Source organism: Mustela nivalis (assembly GCF_964662115.1).
Source record: "Mustela nivalis genome assembly, chromosome: 11".
Classification (NCBI taxonomy): domain Eukaryota; kingdom Metazoa; phylum Chordata; class Mammalia; order Carnivora; family Mustelidae; genus Mustela; species Mustela nivalis.
The window spans coordinates 7,344,027-7,360,787 of record NC_139030.1 but is presented as its reverse complement, the minus strand read 5'-3'; the positions used below and the strand labels follow the sequence as shown (position 1 = coordinate 7,360,787).

The 16,761-nt window shown below is 36.2% G+C and overlaps 1 long non-coding RNA gene across 1 annotated transcript in view; it reads right to left on the bottom strand.

The window, feature by feature from the left end:
* Positions 1 to 2,213: 2,213 nt before the first annotated feature.
* Positions 2,214 to 16,761, bottom strand: part of LOC309844454 — a 38,765-nt gene continuing 24,217 nt past the window's right edge. Inside the window, exon 2 of the long non-coding RNA XR_014300704.1 lies at positions 2,214 to 2,510. This is a non-coding gene — a long non-coding RNA (uncharacterized lncRNA). The remainder of the gene's footprint in view (positions 2,511 to 16,761) is intronic.

The following is a 16,761-nucleotide window of genomic DNA, read 5'->3' as shown; positions in this document are numbered from 1 at the left end:
ATACAATTAAAGAAACAAGCTCAAAAAACTTTGGCAAGTTGCCCAGATCACAGAAATGTTAATCAGTAGAGTCAAGATTTGAACCCACAACCATCTGACTTCCAAGTTCATGCTATTCCCTCTATACCACTCCACTTCTAACTGCAAAGTTTTCTTTGGGAATTTCAAAATATAATACATGAAAAATGAATACGGCCACCTGGATGGCTCAGTTGGTTAAGTGTAAGCCTTTGGCTCAAATCATGATCCCAGGGTCCTGGGATGGAGTCCTGAACCGGGCTTCCTGCTCAGTGCGGATCCTGCTACTCCCTTTCCCTCTGCCTGCCACTCTGCCTACTTGTGCTCCCTATCTCTGTCAAATAAACAAATAAAATCTTTCAAAAAATGGGTAAACAAACCAGCTATCAACTTAGCTGGGCGACTGGCATAAAACGTATTAAACAAATGCTGATCATTAAACTGGCATTGTTACCAGTCTCCTCCATATTAAACTCAGGAATTTGCCTTGCATACACAGTGGTAGAATTACTAATTGGCATGGCAGCAACATAGGAACAGGAATCTGTATGTTCTTTGTAAGCAGGGAATGTATATTATCCATTTTGTGTCCCCACCCTTAGAAGAGTCAAATGACAAAGAAAATAATGGAAAAAATGAATAACCACATTTACACATACTACCTCAGATTCATATGCACCATCATGGCATAAAGAAAGACTATTTCCAGATTTGCCTCAAAACCTTTTGCCTGGTGACAAATGACTTTCATTGTTGAGTCTCAGGTATACCAGATATCTGCCTTCAGAGAACCAGAGCTGGCACTTCAAACCAAACATCTGGGACTAATAAGTACTGTGTTTCCTTTTAGCAGGAAAACTAAATAGGTAAAAGTAACTCATGTTTGACTAAATTATCACTTTATTGTGACCCGAGTGACTGAGAAGCTTAATAACAACAAATATTGGAGGGTAAGCCAAGTAAATTTCACAAGAAACATGTGACTTTAAATCGTGCCTTCTCAGTGACATTTTAAGCCTCTGAATTTGTGCTTTTTAAACCATTGGGAATTTATCTTTAAAAGACACCTTTGATTTCAAGGTTGGAAGCTGGCAGATAGCTAAAACTTTCTTACCCTATACCATAATTAACTAATATTATTAAAAATGCCAATCTTATTACTGCGTTTTTGAACAGAACATTTGAACTGCTTTTTTTGGCGTTTCTAGATCATTTGGAATTTGGATAAAAGTCCTCTTTACCCAGAGAAATTGTAGTGTTTGCCTCTGGCCCCATTTGTAGCCTGAAACAACAAGGGTTTCTTAAGAGAATAGAATAATATATACACCATTGACTCTGGAAATAGGAGACCTGAATCCCAACTATGGCTTTATGAATACAGAGAGAGAGAGTCTTTCATTTCTCTCTGGGACAACGTAGGAATTACTTTGTGGGGAAGGAATTCTCCTGAATGAACTCATGTCTTTCCAAAAATCAGGAGTGTGTTCAGTAGGAAAACAAAACTTTATCATAATGATCTAATTTTTTATATCCATCCAGGTGAAGAATAGCAAAAGCTTATGGCATGTGTCAAACACCCCAGGCATTTATGGTGTCATGGCATATGCGATAAGCAAGATATGTGACTGTGGGCTACAAGAGCCATTGAGAAATCACCTAGACTCTGAAAGGCATTCATGCTTCTGTAATCTACTTACTGCCTCTGTCATTTTTATCAGATTCTCCATGTTTGGGCCAAATCACATCTTAAATATCACAAGCTACTGACAACTATTACTATTCTCTAAATCTTTCCAATCAAAGTATTCTAATTTTCAATAAAAAAAATTTGTAATAGCAGTTTTTTTTCCTCTTTGGAAACACGGAAAGAGTTTTATAAATTAGAAGATGCAGATCCAGATGTGAGCACTACCCAGTTGCAGCTGTCTGATTTTAGGCAAGCCAACACTTAAGCGTCAGCTGATTGAAAGCATCCCCCTTTTTCTTCTCTTCTCTCCTCACCTCCTTTTCTTCTTCACTTCTTCATTTTCCACCTTTTCCTTTTCTTTCTCCACCTGGGTCCAAAATCAAATGTGAGGATCTTTATACATACTTTATCTGACTAGAAAACAAGGATCAAATTAAATGTTGATAAAATGGAATGGGGAAGTATCTCAGACTCGTTGGGCTTCTAAAACAAGATTCTATAGATTGGCTGGCTTAAACAACAGAAATTTATTTTTGGTAAGAATCCTCTTCCTGGCTTGCAGATGATCATCTTCTTATTGTGTCGTCATATGGAAGAAACAGAGAGGGACAGAAAGATTCTACGTTTCTTCTTCTAAGGGCACGAATTCCATCACGAAGACTCCACTCTCAAGGTATCCCAAATTCTCCACCTCCAAATAGTACCACATTAAGGATTAAAGATTCTACATATGACTTCTTGGGGGACAAAGTTATTCAGTCCATAACAGGAAATGGGAATCTCCTCCATGAAAACAGCAAAAACACTAGAAAAAAAATATATCAAAATCAAGTCATTGAGGACATTAATCAATTAATTAATTAAAGGCTTGCAACAATATGAGGATTATTTATTCACACACACACACAAAAAAGCTGAATCTTGGTAAGAACAGAAGCTTTGTTTCTTGTTACTTGCTCCAGTCCCACCTTCTTTTCTTCAGTTCTGCAGCCTCCTTGTAAACCAGTAGCCTAGTAGACTCTGGAGGAATAGGAGTTTGGGAGACTAGATTTAGTTTGGTTCTGTTCATTTATGAAACACTTCCTTTAAGCACTTCTAAGACCTGGCAAGGAGCCAATGATTTTAGTAGTTGAAATCATATATCTAATGTCCTAGCGAGACATAGGCTGAGCAGGGGAGTATTTCTATGTTAAAAAAAAAATACATATTAAGAATGCCTCTCTGCTCTAAGGAGTTAAAAAATGTTCTCAGATAATTCAGATGTGGATATGTCCACATTTTGAAAATAGAAATGGTAAAAAGTTTTCTCAAGAGGTGAAGGCCCCCAGTAATGCTGGCATCTTGGCTGTGCAGATGTATAAGCAAAGTCATAGAACAGAGATATGGAGAGAGAATGCTTACAGACTAATACATAGTCCAATTGGGCTCATGATCTCCTCATGGATTTTTCTTTTTAAATTTTATACATTTTGGGTTTCACCACATTTTGGTGCTAAAAGCCAATTCCACCTGGTACCCCAACCTCCCACTCCCCGCCCCTTCAAAACCCTCAGATTGTGTTTCAGAGTCCATAGTCTCTCATGGTTCACCTCCCCTTCCAATTTCCCTCAACTCCCTTCTCCTCTATATCTCCCCATGTCCTCCATGCTATTTGTTATGCTCCACAAATAAGTGAAACCATACAATAATTGACTCTCTCTGCTTGACTTATTTCACTCAGCATAATCTCTTCCAGTCCCGTCCATGTTGCTACAAAAGTTGGGTATTTGTCCTTTCTGATGGAGGCATAATAGTCCATAGTGTATATGGACCACATCTTCCTTATCCATTCATCCATTAAGTCTGTTGGTTCTTTCCACAGGAGCACTGGGTGTGGTGCAAAAATAATGAATACTGTTATGCTGAAAATAAAAAATAAATTAAAAAAAAGCCAATTCCACTAACTATATCACAATTATCACTTCTCTATGCACTTTTGAGCAATTTCTAAGTTGAATATGGGTATTTGCCATACTTCTGGAAATGTAAATTCAATTATTCTTACGTTTATTCTCTTTGCTATGCTATGGAGATTTTAGATTTTTTTCCTACAATAATCCTTCATTTTATGCAATGTAGCAGAACCTATTGTCTGCTCTTGGAACTTAGTTTTCTTTTCTTTTCTTTTTTTTTTTTTTAAGATTTTATTTGACAGAGAGAGACAAAGTGAGAATGGAAATATAAGCAGGGGGAGTGGGACAGGAAGAAGCAGGCTCCTTGGAGAGCAGGGATCTTGATGCAGGGCTAGATCCCAACACTCTGTGAAGACTACCTGAGCTGAAGGCAGATCAACTGAGCTTATCAACTGAGCCACCCAAGAGTCACATATCTTAGTTTCCTTTGATGACTTTATCTGGTGTAAGAATTTAACTCAGTCCTCCCTCAGAAATTCTGACCCATCCAATGGGGAATAGGTTCTGCAGGTAACTCAGTTGTTGATCCCCCATAACTCATGGGACCTCTCAATCTGCTACTCAATGCCAACTGCTTTTGACTTCCCCAGTATGTAATCTTTTTAAGTCATAGTCTTCCATTCATCCTTGAATCTTTATTTTTTTCTGAGTCTGCACTCTGGACACCCCTCCAGACTCAAAACCTGATCCCATATTTTTTTCTACTCTTATGTACACACCGATAGGTTCAGCTATTAGCTGGGTGTCACCTTTCACCCACTGTTGTTCTTGTCCTTTACTTTATGCATGTTTACATAGGGACTAGTTATCTACTGTTCTAAACCAATAAAAAACATAGTCAAAAGCACTTTGTTTACCTAATTTTGTCTTTTACCTCATTTTACTGAAACAAAATCAGATACAAAAATTCTCTTGTAGAAGACATACTATTTATCCCCAATAGCTGTCTCATTCCAAAGTACCCTTTGCTTTTACACCTTTTATGAATAAATACACAATATGCCCATATAGTTCCCAACATTATTGATAATATCAGTTTTTCCCCCTCTGTCGTTGGTTTGCTGATGGTACTTGATCGATTGACTTTGCCATGGTCCTTACGGCTACTATTGCTAATCACAGTCATTGTGCATTGTTGTTGTTGGTGGTAACATTTTACTTTTAATTGGGCCAGGTCATACTTCACAGAGGCAGAAACTCTTGCTAATAGTGTTGTCTTTCTTCAAAAGAAGTTGACTAGCAAGTATTATATTCTGTTTATGAGAATCACGGTTTAAATGAAAATGGCTAAAAACTGTGGTTCAAAGTACAGAGGGAGGCAGTGTGAAAAGGTATCTCTTGTGAGTTCCCTCTGATTTCCCACCTCTGTTGCCTTTGTTCAGACCTTTTTGCCAAAGAACATTACCCAAGTTATCTACATGGTCTCCCCATGTCTTATCTAATCCATTCTGATCTATCTTCCCAGTTATGGCAAAATAGTACTTAAAGTATTTCTTCTGTTTTTATTTTCTTTCAGGAAAAGTAACTGATGAATTTTTGGATTCTATTCCATGTGGGAGAGCATACTTTGTATTATTCTCATACTTTTTAATCTACAGAAGCTTATTTTATGGCCTAAGACATGACTTAACCTCATAAATGTTCCTTGTTCAATTGAAAAGTATGTTTTTTCTATTATGTTGGGTGGGATATTGTATAGATATCTGTTAGGACTAGGAGGTTTATAATCTTTTTTAAGTTTTCTACTCTTATTAATCTTAAATCTAGTTGTTCTAGCCAATTTAAGGGTCAGGTATCAAATGATCTAATTATTATTGTTGAATTATCTATTTCTGCCTTCATTTATGTTAGTTTTACTTTGTGCGTTTTGGTGTTCTGTCTTAGGTGCATATATGTGTTTATAAATAGCATTTCTTCCTAATGCATTTGACCTTTCTTTGTCATTATAAGAGGTCTCTTTTTATCATATTTTTAACCAAAATCTGTTTTAAATTTTATTTTTATTTATTTTTATATTTTTTAAAGATTTATTTGACAGAGAGAGTGAGAGTGAGCACAAGTAGGGGGAAGCAGCCGAGGCAGAGGGAGAAACAGGCTCCCCAGTAAGCAAGGAGCCAGATGTCAGATTTGGGGCTTGATCCCAGGACCCTGGGATCATGACTTCAGCCAAATGTAGACAATTAATTGAATGAGCCACTCAGACCCCCTATTAACAAACCTTCAAAAATTGTCTTAAAAATTTCTTTCTTCATTTGTTGTCATCCTGAAGACCATTTCTGAAGGCTCTGTTTTTTATTTGCTTGATTTTTGTTTTTGTTTTTAATGATTTTAAATAATTTCTCTTGGAATCACCAGAGTTCCCCATCTTCTCATGCCTAAAGCTATCTCCTGATGAATTTCAATACCTTTAATACTTGTATAATTCTTCTCTATCCCCAACCTCTCTACATACATATACATGCAAGTATAAATGCTCATATACAGAGTAACTGTTTTTCTATATCTGAACTAGATTTCCATCTATATCCTTTATTCTATTAGAGAGCAGAGAACACAATCTAGTCAGTTTTAATGAACTCAGTTACTTCAGAGTTTGTCAGTTATTTTAACTCAAAAGTTCCATTCAAAATGCTAGTTTATTTTCCTTCTTTCCTTCACCCTGGGATTACATTAACTTCCTAGCAGCCTATATTTTCAGGTATGGAAGACAAGTAAGAAAAAGACATGTCCACAGACATCTTGTGGAATACTCTGGGGTATTCAGTTTTGTCTGATCTCAAGTATAGCAAATCTCCTTGTCCTGACTTCTGTATCCCAGTGTTCTGATGTTGTCATAGGAGTGTTCAACACTCTCCTTCAGAAATAATTAGAATTCTCTAATAGACCAGGAAACACAGCCCTCCCCATATCCTTTTTGGGGACAATAGGAGACACGGAACACTACTTTGGGCACTTTCTTCCCCAGCAGATATCTTGATTTTTCTGTTTCCAAACCATAGTGGGGAGAAAAACCTCCTGAACATTGATATGTCTCAGAGTTATAGCCCAAAGCTGAGTATAAGGGACTACTGGTCTCAGATCTCCAAACTGTCCCTTGGAGCTCACCTAGGGAGATGTCCCCAAATCTCCCTAAGTTCCTACAGAACTCTTCCTCAGAGATCCCACCAATTTTCCTATTTTACTTTCTCTTTAATTTTTCTTTAATCTGTGGCCAAATGATTCTGTATCTTTTCTGAAGTATGAACATCACATGTGGAGGAATTTCTTTCTTAAAATCTTTCAAGTGTTAGGAATGCGTGTGTGTATGTATGTATGTAAAAGTTGAGTGTTTGAGGTCTCTGTCCCCTGATTCCTTAGTGATGATTCTACTTGGTTTAGCAGCCTGGATGTGAGACCAAAAGGTAAAAAGGGAGTATTATTTCAAGAGTGAGTATGCCTATTGGTTAACTTTTGAAAAGCCATTTTGATATGTGTACATGTTATTTCTTCTTCCTGGATTGCATCCCCTAACCTACTGGAAAAGTCCTAATGATCCTATAGGATTCCAAACCTTGTAAAACTTTCATTGCCTATCACAGAAAATCAGATTACTTCTTCATGTCCCCTCATGTGTGTTTATATACATTGTTATATTTATTCTTTTATAATATTTCATATCATTTTGCTTTCTTTTTACCTGTCTGCCTTCCATTTTAGACTCTGCATACTCTGAGTGCTAGTTTTGAGGTTTCATTACTGTATAATACATGTTTTATGAGTGAGTCAGAGTGAAGACATGAAGGAAAGACACACTAAGAAAATAGAATTCAAGAGGGAGATGTTGGAGATAGGTGTGAACTAGGGATAAGGGCATAGCTTGTAGTAAGATTCTCCCATAGTGAAAAACATTCTAGAATGCCCGATTTCTGATAGAAAAAAGTGCTTTCAGAGAAGATTAGTACTATTCTTGGTAAAAATTCAGGTTAGTAAACAAGAGTAGATTTAAGTGTGTTTGGAAGTCAGGAGACAAGATTCTAGTTCTCCTCTTGCCAATATGCTTCATACACAGACTTCAGGTTCTCAACCATTAAGGAGAGGAATAAGAAGGCTTTGTTTTGTGATTAAAGTTTCTATTAGCTTAAGATATTCAGTGACACAACTTTTAGACTTTCAGTAATCAAAAGTGCACATTGAGGTATGATTCTCCAGCATATCACCTTGTATCCTACTGAATTCCTGACGAAAGGGAGACAATTTCCTTTTTTGTCCTTTTTTCCATTTTTGTCCTTCCCACCCATTTACTGAGGATTTCAAAGCAAGTGGTTCACATTGAAGGGTTGATTCTACAGATCCTTTGCAGTAGTCAAAATTTATTTCTTTCTACTCAACTTTATTTTTATCCTTAGAAGAAGACTTTCTTTGCGCATACAAAGAATATAAGAAATCAAGAGGGATTATAGATGATTGTCACAGACCAAGTTAAACAGTCTGGGTGATTTTCATGATAGCTGTTTATGCACATCTCTTGTCAACACAGTGCCTAGTGATATCATTTTGATAGCGTGAATGTTCATGATGAACACATTTATGAACACTTACATTACAGAAATCAACAAACCTATGAATCTGTTGTTTTCTCCACCCTTAATTTTACCATACACCTGAATTACTTTATATCACTCTTTGGGACAAAGAGAATTTTGGTATCTATGATAAAGAAATGGAAGTATTTCTTAGTTGTAATTCCATGATACTTTCTATCTTGAGATATTAAGAAGTATTCTGGCTAGGGCTTAGGACCCAACTTCTTACTCTTGTTCTGCTCTATCTGTCACACAATATAAGCCTTTTTTATTTTTCCTTTGGACTCTGTATTCACCAGTTTTATTTTTTTTAAGATTTTATTTATTTATTTGACAGACAGAGATCACAAGTAGGCAGAGAGGCAGGCAGAGAGAGAGGAGGGGAAGCAGGCTTCCTGCTGAGCAGAGAGCCCAATGCAGGGTTTGATCCCAGGACTCTGAGATCATGACCTGAGCTGGAGGCAGAGGCTTAACCCACTGAGCTACACAGGGACCCCCATATCACCAGTTTTAAAATGAAACGATTGTACTAAATGGTGTCCTGGAAGCTTCTAGTTCTATTGATCATGACTTTAGGCTTAGAAGAAATATATTCTGGAGTCCACTGGTGTGATAATGCATATAAAATTATTTAATAGAAAAGTGGTTGGTTAATGTTTCTTAAGAGACCAGATATTGGCCTATGTTGATATAAGCATACTCCTTTTTTTTTTTTTTTTTTTTTTTTTTTAGCATACTCCTTTTAAGGAGATATCTACATAGGCAAAAAGGAGTTCCGCCCACGCTTGGATTTTTAATCCCTTGAATATATATTTCACATTCAACATTTCACCAGCCTCTTATATGTTTATCACGCCTTTGAAAGCATTTTGATAGTCACACCCCTTTTACTATTCTTTGTATGCCACCTCTGCAGATAGCCTGAATCAATTCTGATCTACATTGCAATTAAGAGAATAATTCATCAGTTATTCTCAAATGATCATTACCTCAATTTATTTATTTTATTTATTTTTTAATTAAATTTATTTATTTTCAGCATAACAGTATTCATTATTTTTTCACCACACCCAGTGCTCCATGCAATCCATTCCCTCTATAATACCTTAATTTTTATTGACATTTGTCATTTGTATTTTCTCCATGTTTGCATTTGTGTAAAGACTTTGCAGAAATTCACTATTTATTTATTTATTTATTTACTACTGATGCTGAGCAATTTCTTCCTTGGTTTGTATGGACAGGAAGACTGGCCCTACATAGAGTTACAGAGTAGGTGAAATTGGTCTTCTTCATTTTCTCCCTCTCTTTCTTTTATTTCTGTCAATAATGGTAATGAAAATAATAGAAAACAACAGCCATCATTTTTTTGAACTCTTATTATGTGCAAGGCACTGTCTCCTGGCGTTATGATATTACCCCCTTTCTTACTCCAGCAGGCAGCATGTTCTATTCCCACCTTGATCTCCACCATTCTAGCCCATTGTACTTACCTCACTCTGGCAATGACCAGATTCCTGCCCTTGCTACTGATTTCAGGCCTTCCTTGTTTCACAGCTTCCTAGTCCCTCAAACTACCCCCATCTTGTCTCAGCCCTTCTATGCCAGAATCTCAAGCTGCCTTTCACTTAAAAAAATCACCTGACATAATAATGGGGATAAATGCTGTGAAAGACAGTTTAAATTATTATAAGAGGATTTTCTATACACTCAGAAAGATTGAATAAAACCAAATACAAAAACAATGTTATGAAATAGTAGATATTTCCAATGGGGTATCACATAGCTAGAAGGGAGCCCAACCATCACATCCTTGCTAGATTTTGGACTTTCCAGAAGCATACACTGATTGATTTTGAAGTGTAAAGTGTTCATAGGGATCAATACATGAGAAAGGAAAAGTCAAATTGTAGTGCAGACACACAGAACTTTAGCCAAACTTGTAGGAGTTCTGGAGAGAATATTGACTAATGGAGTTGTTTCACATTGTGTCAAAGAGTAGGGCCTTGGTATCCCTACGTTGCTCAGTTATCACACATGGGCTATCCTAGGTAAAGCATGTCCTCAGGTGAGGCGACTCTCTGCAGCTAAAGCATACCCCAGAATGGTGGACAGTTGGCTGTCTCCTGATAGCACCTCTATAGCTGAGCAGAAACCCTTCCCTGAACAGGGATCAGGTAGCATATCTCCATGTTCATCACACGTCATCCACATCTTTTATTGATAATTTCCTTGGTTAGATTACAGAAAAATAAAAATTGTATACATTATGATTCTATCTATCTTCAGAAGAGTGAGAAATATAAAAGTTTACAAATATCCAAAATGCTGCCATTTTATATCTCTGAGGTTTTAGAATTTCTGCTCCCTCTTTCTAGAATTTCTGAAATGCTCCCACCCATCTCTTTCAAGACCAATAGAAAACTGGGTATCCCATGGTATCTGTTTGAGGGTTGTTGATTCCTTTCACTGTATAACTCTGAAAGTGAGCTTCCTCCTACTTTGGCTTTTCTGAGACATTTAGTTGTTTGTTTATCAGTGTTATCACTAGGCTGTGAGCCCCAAAGGCTGAGGCCATGCCTAAAATGTAGGTATTCCACAGGTAACTACAGGATGAAATAAGTATCAATTAATAGAACTATAATACAACACAAACCTGAAGTCACTAAAGAAAGTAAAGAAATATCAAATAATTTGTTTATCAATTATCAGTAATATTTTCACATTTTGCAATTTTCTGCAGATGTATAGAATTGATATCATCTCCTGAGTCCTAAGGCATTATGGATTTCTACAAAGCACAACAGTTGGTGTCTTCAGGGGGTGCCAGGTGGTGCTAGGACAGCCATCACACCCTGAAGAAAGTCACACCAAGAGATCCAAGGCACCAAATTTGATCCAAATTATCCTGATATATGAGCTACTGGCATTCAGCAAATCATGTGGAGTGAAGCACATGGTTTCTCCTCCAGCAAAGACCTTTTTTTTCTCTTCTTCTTTTTTTTTTTTTTTTTTTTACTGTTGCCAATAAAATAAATTGGGGTGCTGGTGGGGGTTGCATGCAGAGATACGTTGACAGAGGCTTTGAAAAATATTGTTGACAGAAGTCTGATGGAAAGCAATAATAGCACCTTACATTTGGTAGAAAAATTGAACTGTTCAAACACAGTATTTGAGTCCCTGTAATATCATGAGCTTATGTAAAGTCACATAGGAGAACATGTGTTAGACAAGAGAGGGAGCTGGAAGCGTGGAGTACTTTAGTCCATGTCATTGTCTTTTATATTACTTTGCCTACTTTTAGCACGTAGAAGATCTCCCTTCTAATTATTGTGAAGAAAGGTCTTTGATAGCCAAGTACGCCTTATACTGGAATTTTTTTTCTTTCTCTTTTCTTTTTTTGCTTTCATTTTAATGCCTGTTTCTTTTTCTTTTTCATTTTTAAGATTTTATTTATTTGACAGAAAGACAGAGATGGCAAGATGGGATCCTGACCTGATCCAAAGGCAGAGACTTAAAACCTGAGCTACCCAAACACCACAAGGCCTGTTTCTTCTTAAAGCCTGTTTCTTTTTAAGGCCAAATCGCTAAGGTGAAACTCATCCCGTCTTGTCCATTTTTGGACAAGACTTTGCTCCTGTAATTATCCTCTCCTTTTAAATATGATCTTTTTTCTTTAGGATATTATAATAAGCTTCTAAACAGGTTGTAAGATCTTCTACTTTAAAGCAAAATTTATTTCTTGACCACACTTATCTATATTTTTAAATTATGCTTTATTTTAAAACCCCTCAAAGCCACAAAAGATAACCCCTTCTTCCTCATCTCTTATCTTCTCTAAGTCACTCCAATTAGACTATGTCTCTACCTTTCCCACAGAACTCCTTCTGCTTTTGTCATGATCACTAAAGGCTTACAGTTTTCCAAGTTCAGCGGCCAATCCTTAGTTTTTATGTTATTTGAGCTTTCAGCAACAATTAACCCAATTGATTCTTTCATCCTTCTGTAAATATAGTGTCTGGTGCATAACATACCACTTCCTTCTGTTTTCCTTTTAATTCCATCAATGACTCTTTTTTGTTTGTTTGTTTGTTTCTTTCTTTCTTTCTTTTGCTTAGTCCACTCTGTCTTTATGACTTCTAAATGTTGACACATTATGGGGCTAAGATTAATCGTACTGTCTTCTTATTCATCTTATGCTATGGTACATCACCTCCAGTCCTATGGCTTTAAAGTGCTACTTGTAGGCTGAAGAGGCTCAGTTATTTCCAGTAACAACCAGAAAGGCATTTACGTAGTGAAGGACTAACATTGCATAGCACCTAAGTGAAATCCTAACAATATGAAAAGCTGTAACTGTTTGCCCATGATCAGACAATGACAACCATATCACAATTATCACCTGATTATCAGTGACTAAAGAGAACATGAATTATGTACATTTCTATTTTACAAGGATGTTGAAGTGTGAAAGAAGAATGAGCATTGGAATCAATGAAATATGGCCTATTTCCTGTGCCTATTCTACTTCCTCACTTGCATGGCTGCTAAAATATGATTTAGATTTGCCATGCCCAAAACAGAATTTTTTTTTAAATTGTATTTATTCATCTGAGAGAGAGAGAATGAGAGAGAGTATGTGTGAGAGAAGAGGGAGGGTCAGAAGGAGAAACAGACTCCCTGCTGAGCAGGCAGTGCAATGTGGGACTGGAGCCTGGGACTAGGAAAAGACATCCCCAAAAGCTAATGGTTGAGCTTCCTGATGGAATCTGCAGAATGGTTAGAAGAATACCCATTCATTCATTTGATGCACTGGGAGAACCATGGCTGTTGTGCTTTCAGGCCCGGTACACTGCTCCCCACCTTTTCCACCCAAGTCATGCAGCTCACGTCATATTTTGGAAGGGACAAGAAAGAAGTGAGCCTTTTTGGCAACGCAAGGGGAAAGCTACATGCTCACTCACACACTGTATGCAATTATAGGCTGAGAGAGTATTCTGGCTCTGAGCTGAGCTATCTTGGAGGGAGAATGCCACTGGTACAATGTTTTTTTGTTTTTTGAAGACTTATTTATCTTAGGGGGGGATGAAGAGCAGAAGGTGAAGAGTCTCAAGCAGCCTCCATGCTCTTTGAAGAGACTGACAGGGGGGCTCATTCTCACAACCCTGAGTTCATGACCTGAGTGAAACTAAGAGTCTGATCTTTAACCAACTGTACCACCCAGGCTTCCCCTTTCTTATACTCTTGAATGCATCTAGTTTTGGATTCTTCTGGAACTTCTGGAACTTCTCTATTGGGCTCACTGACTTCTATGAAGACATTCTGGTCCTTGTCAAAAGTAGTGATATTTCTGAATACATCAGAAACTCCTATTCTGCCATGCCATGTCACTTTTCCAAGATGTCCATATTTCTAACTTCTAAATTAGTGCCTGGTACACAATTACTGGGTATATATTTATTTAATGAATAAATAAATACTGCTCTAGTATAAAATGAACTTGGGCCTAATTTTGGCAGGTTGCTTCCCATTTTATGAATTTTTAAACTTTTTCTCTACAACTGCAAAAAATGGAAAGAAATACCTAATTCACAGAGTTTAGGTAAGAATTAAAAATGGTTATTGATGCTAAGTACACATATGTAGTACAGAATAGCACATATTATTTTTTTTATCTTTATTTAACTGTAAGTGATGACCTTCTTGTTATTGCCCTGATAGGCAAGATGAAGAACATCATGCAAAAATAGCCAAGCCTCCTCTGGTTCATTTTATAATGTTTGGTTTGGCCTGCTTCTGCAGCTGGTTGACCTAGGCCTCCACATTGTAGGTGTCCTCCATTTTCACCCCATTCACTCACTATCACTGTTTCTCTGCTAAAGCAGGCTTCAAGAACCAGTTGAACCTCCTCCAACAGTGGCACAGGTCTGAGCCCCACTGTATGTTGCAAGTGGGAACGGTGGCACCTCCACCTGGGATTCCCTGCCTCCTGTGCTTGATGAGAAGGTGTACCAAGCAACAATAAAGTCACAAAGCCCAGGCTTGGGCTCAGTAACTAGTGTATTCTACTGCCTCCAGATACTTATTTACTTATGAATTATTCATTGTGGCCTGTAAACACACCTCTACCTCCAAGTTTATTTATCTTTAATCTCCTTATTTATAATATGGAAGATGTAAACTCATTCTCTTTACTGTAATACAAGTTGAAAATATGACCAAATAAAATAAAGGGAGACATTTGGATACTAGTTTATGAAGTAAAAGGTCTTTCCCCACCACAACACATACAGGAAAGGTAAATGAAGACTGGAGAGAATTATCTTTCATTCTTTTGGCAAACTTGTCTTTTGGCTGTCCTTTCTTCAAACAATCAAGGAAAAACAGAACTTTGCCTTGTTATTGTTTTTTTTTCTCTCTCTCTTTCTTTTTAACTAGCTGATCAGAAAGGACAAATTTCAAGTAGTATGATAGAAATTGTTTCCTACTAAAGCTAGAAAAATAGGCAGTCAGAGTGTATAATTGAGGACATTGTCATATCTTATTGTTTCCCCATTGCTTAGCCTTTAAAAATAAAGAAAGAGACTAAGGAAATAGCAGGAATTAAGGCACATGGATTAAGATTAAGAAATGGGTGGCTTTTGAGGTGCCTGGGTGGCTCAGTGGTTTAAACCTCTGCCTTCAGCTCAGGTCATGAACTCAGGGTCCTGGGATTGAGCCCTGCATCAGGCTCTCTGCTCAGCAGGGTGCCTGCTTCCTCCTCTCTCTCTCTCTCCCTGCCTCTCTGCCTACTTGTGATCTGTGTCAAATAAATAAATAAAATCTTTAAAAAAAAAAAAAATGTGTGGCTTTTCCTGAAATTGAGCCAGACAAGTTTCCAGGCTTCAAATTCAAATTCAAATTCAAATTTCCCCATTAACATCTTTGGTTGACTAAACTCTATTATTAAAAATGGATCCCTTTGGAATTTGATACATTTTGGGGGTTTAATATTGCAATTAAAATATGCCTCTTTTATCTCTATAACAAATAATTCCATATTTATTTGATCACACCCTAATACCACAGGAGTAACCTTTATTGCTTGGAGTGGGAGAAGTGAATATTAAAACTTCTGTTTATATTTATTTTTTAGCTTTTCTTGTATTTTTACTTATATTTTATGAATTTTAAATAATTTTATATTTTAAAATGCATAAATGTGCTGCTAAACAAGTAACTTCAATAGCAATTATATTTTATGATTAGTAATTATATATAGATGGTACATAGTAAAAATATTTTTTATCAGAAGAATACAATCTGAACTTTCTGTAGGATAGAATGGGATACTCAAGAGATTATTTCCTCTTTCTGCAACATCATCACTCATATTTTATTCTACTTTATACTTAAATAATACAAAACTCTTGAGTTCTTGAACACTTGAAGTGGTCTCCTATCACTCTGCATTTGTTCGCTTATATCCTTTTCCTGGAACCTCATTTTCTTCACCTGCCAAATTCTTATGTCAGAACTGTATCAGGTCTCAGATTTTCTATGTAATGTTTCCTCTCTTTTTAAACATTTTTATTGAAATATAATATAATTTAAGCATCATAAAATCTACACGTAAAGTGCATAATTAAATAGTTTTAATACAGTCACAGAGTTGTTCCCCCATTGCTAATATATAATCCAAGAACATTTTCATCACTCTGAAAAGAAATCCTGTACCTATTAGAAGTCACTCCTCACTTTTGATTTGAAAACATATATAGCTGCAGTAATCAAAACAATGTGTTACTAAGGCTAATGAAAGTATACATAGTTCAAGGAAATACAATTGAAATTCAGAAATAAACCCTTGTGTATATACTCAACTGATTTTCAATAAGGGTGTCAAGAAAATTAAATGGGAAAAGAACAGTACTTTCAACAAACAATGTAGGTGTTAACTGAATATCCATGTACAAAAGAATGAAGCTGGATCTCAACATCATATCTTACATAGGAACCAATTAAACAGATTATAGACATAAATATAATAACTAAAATTGTACATATTTTAGAAGACAACATGAGTGAATAGTAATGATATTGGATTGGGTAATAATTTCTTAGATATGACACCAAAAGCACAAACAACAAAAAGAAAAAAAAAACATTTGGACTTACTCAAAATTAAAGTTTTATTTTGTAGTATCATCAAGAAAGTGAAAAGATAACCACCAGAATAGAAGAAAATATTTGAAATTCATGTATGTGAAAGGAACTAGTGTCTAGGATACAAAAAGAACTATTTAATAAAAAAAAATAAGGATAAATAATTAAAGTGTAGAAATGATTTGATTATTTTTGTAATTTTGATAATTTGTAAAGAAGATGTAGAAATGGTTATAAACATGTGAAAAGTCATTAACCATTAAGGAAATGCAAGTTGTAACTGAGGTACCACTTTATATCCACTAATATGCTTATAATCAAGAACACAAATAATGAATATTAATGAATATGTGGAGAACCTGGGACCTTTATACATTACTGATGGGAATATAAATGG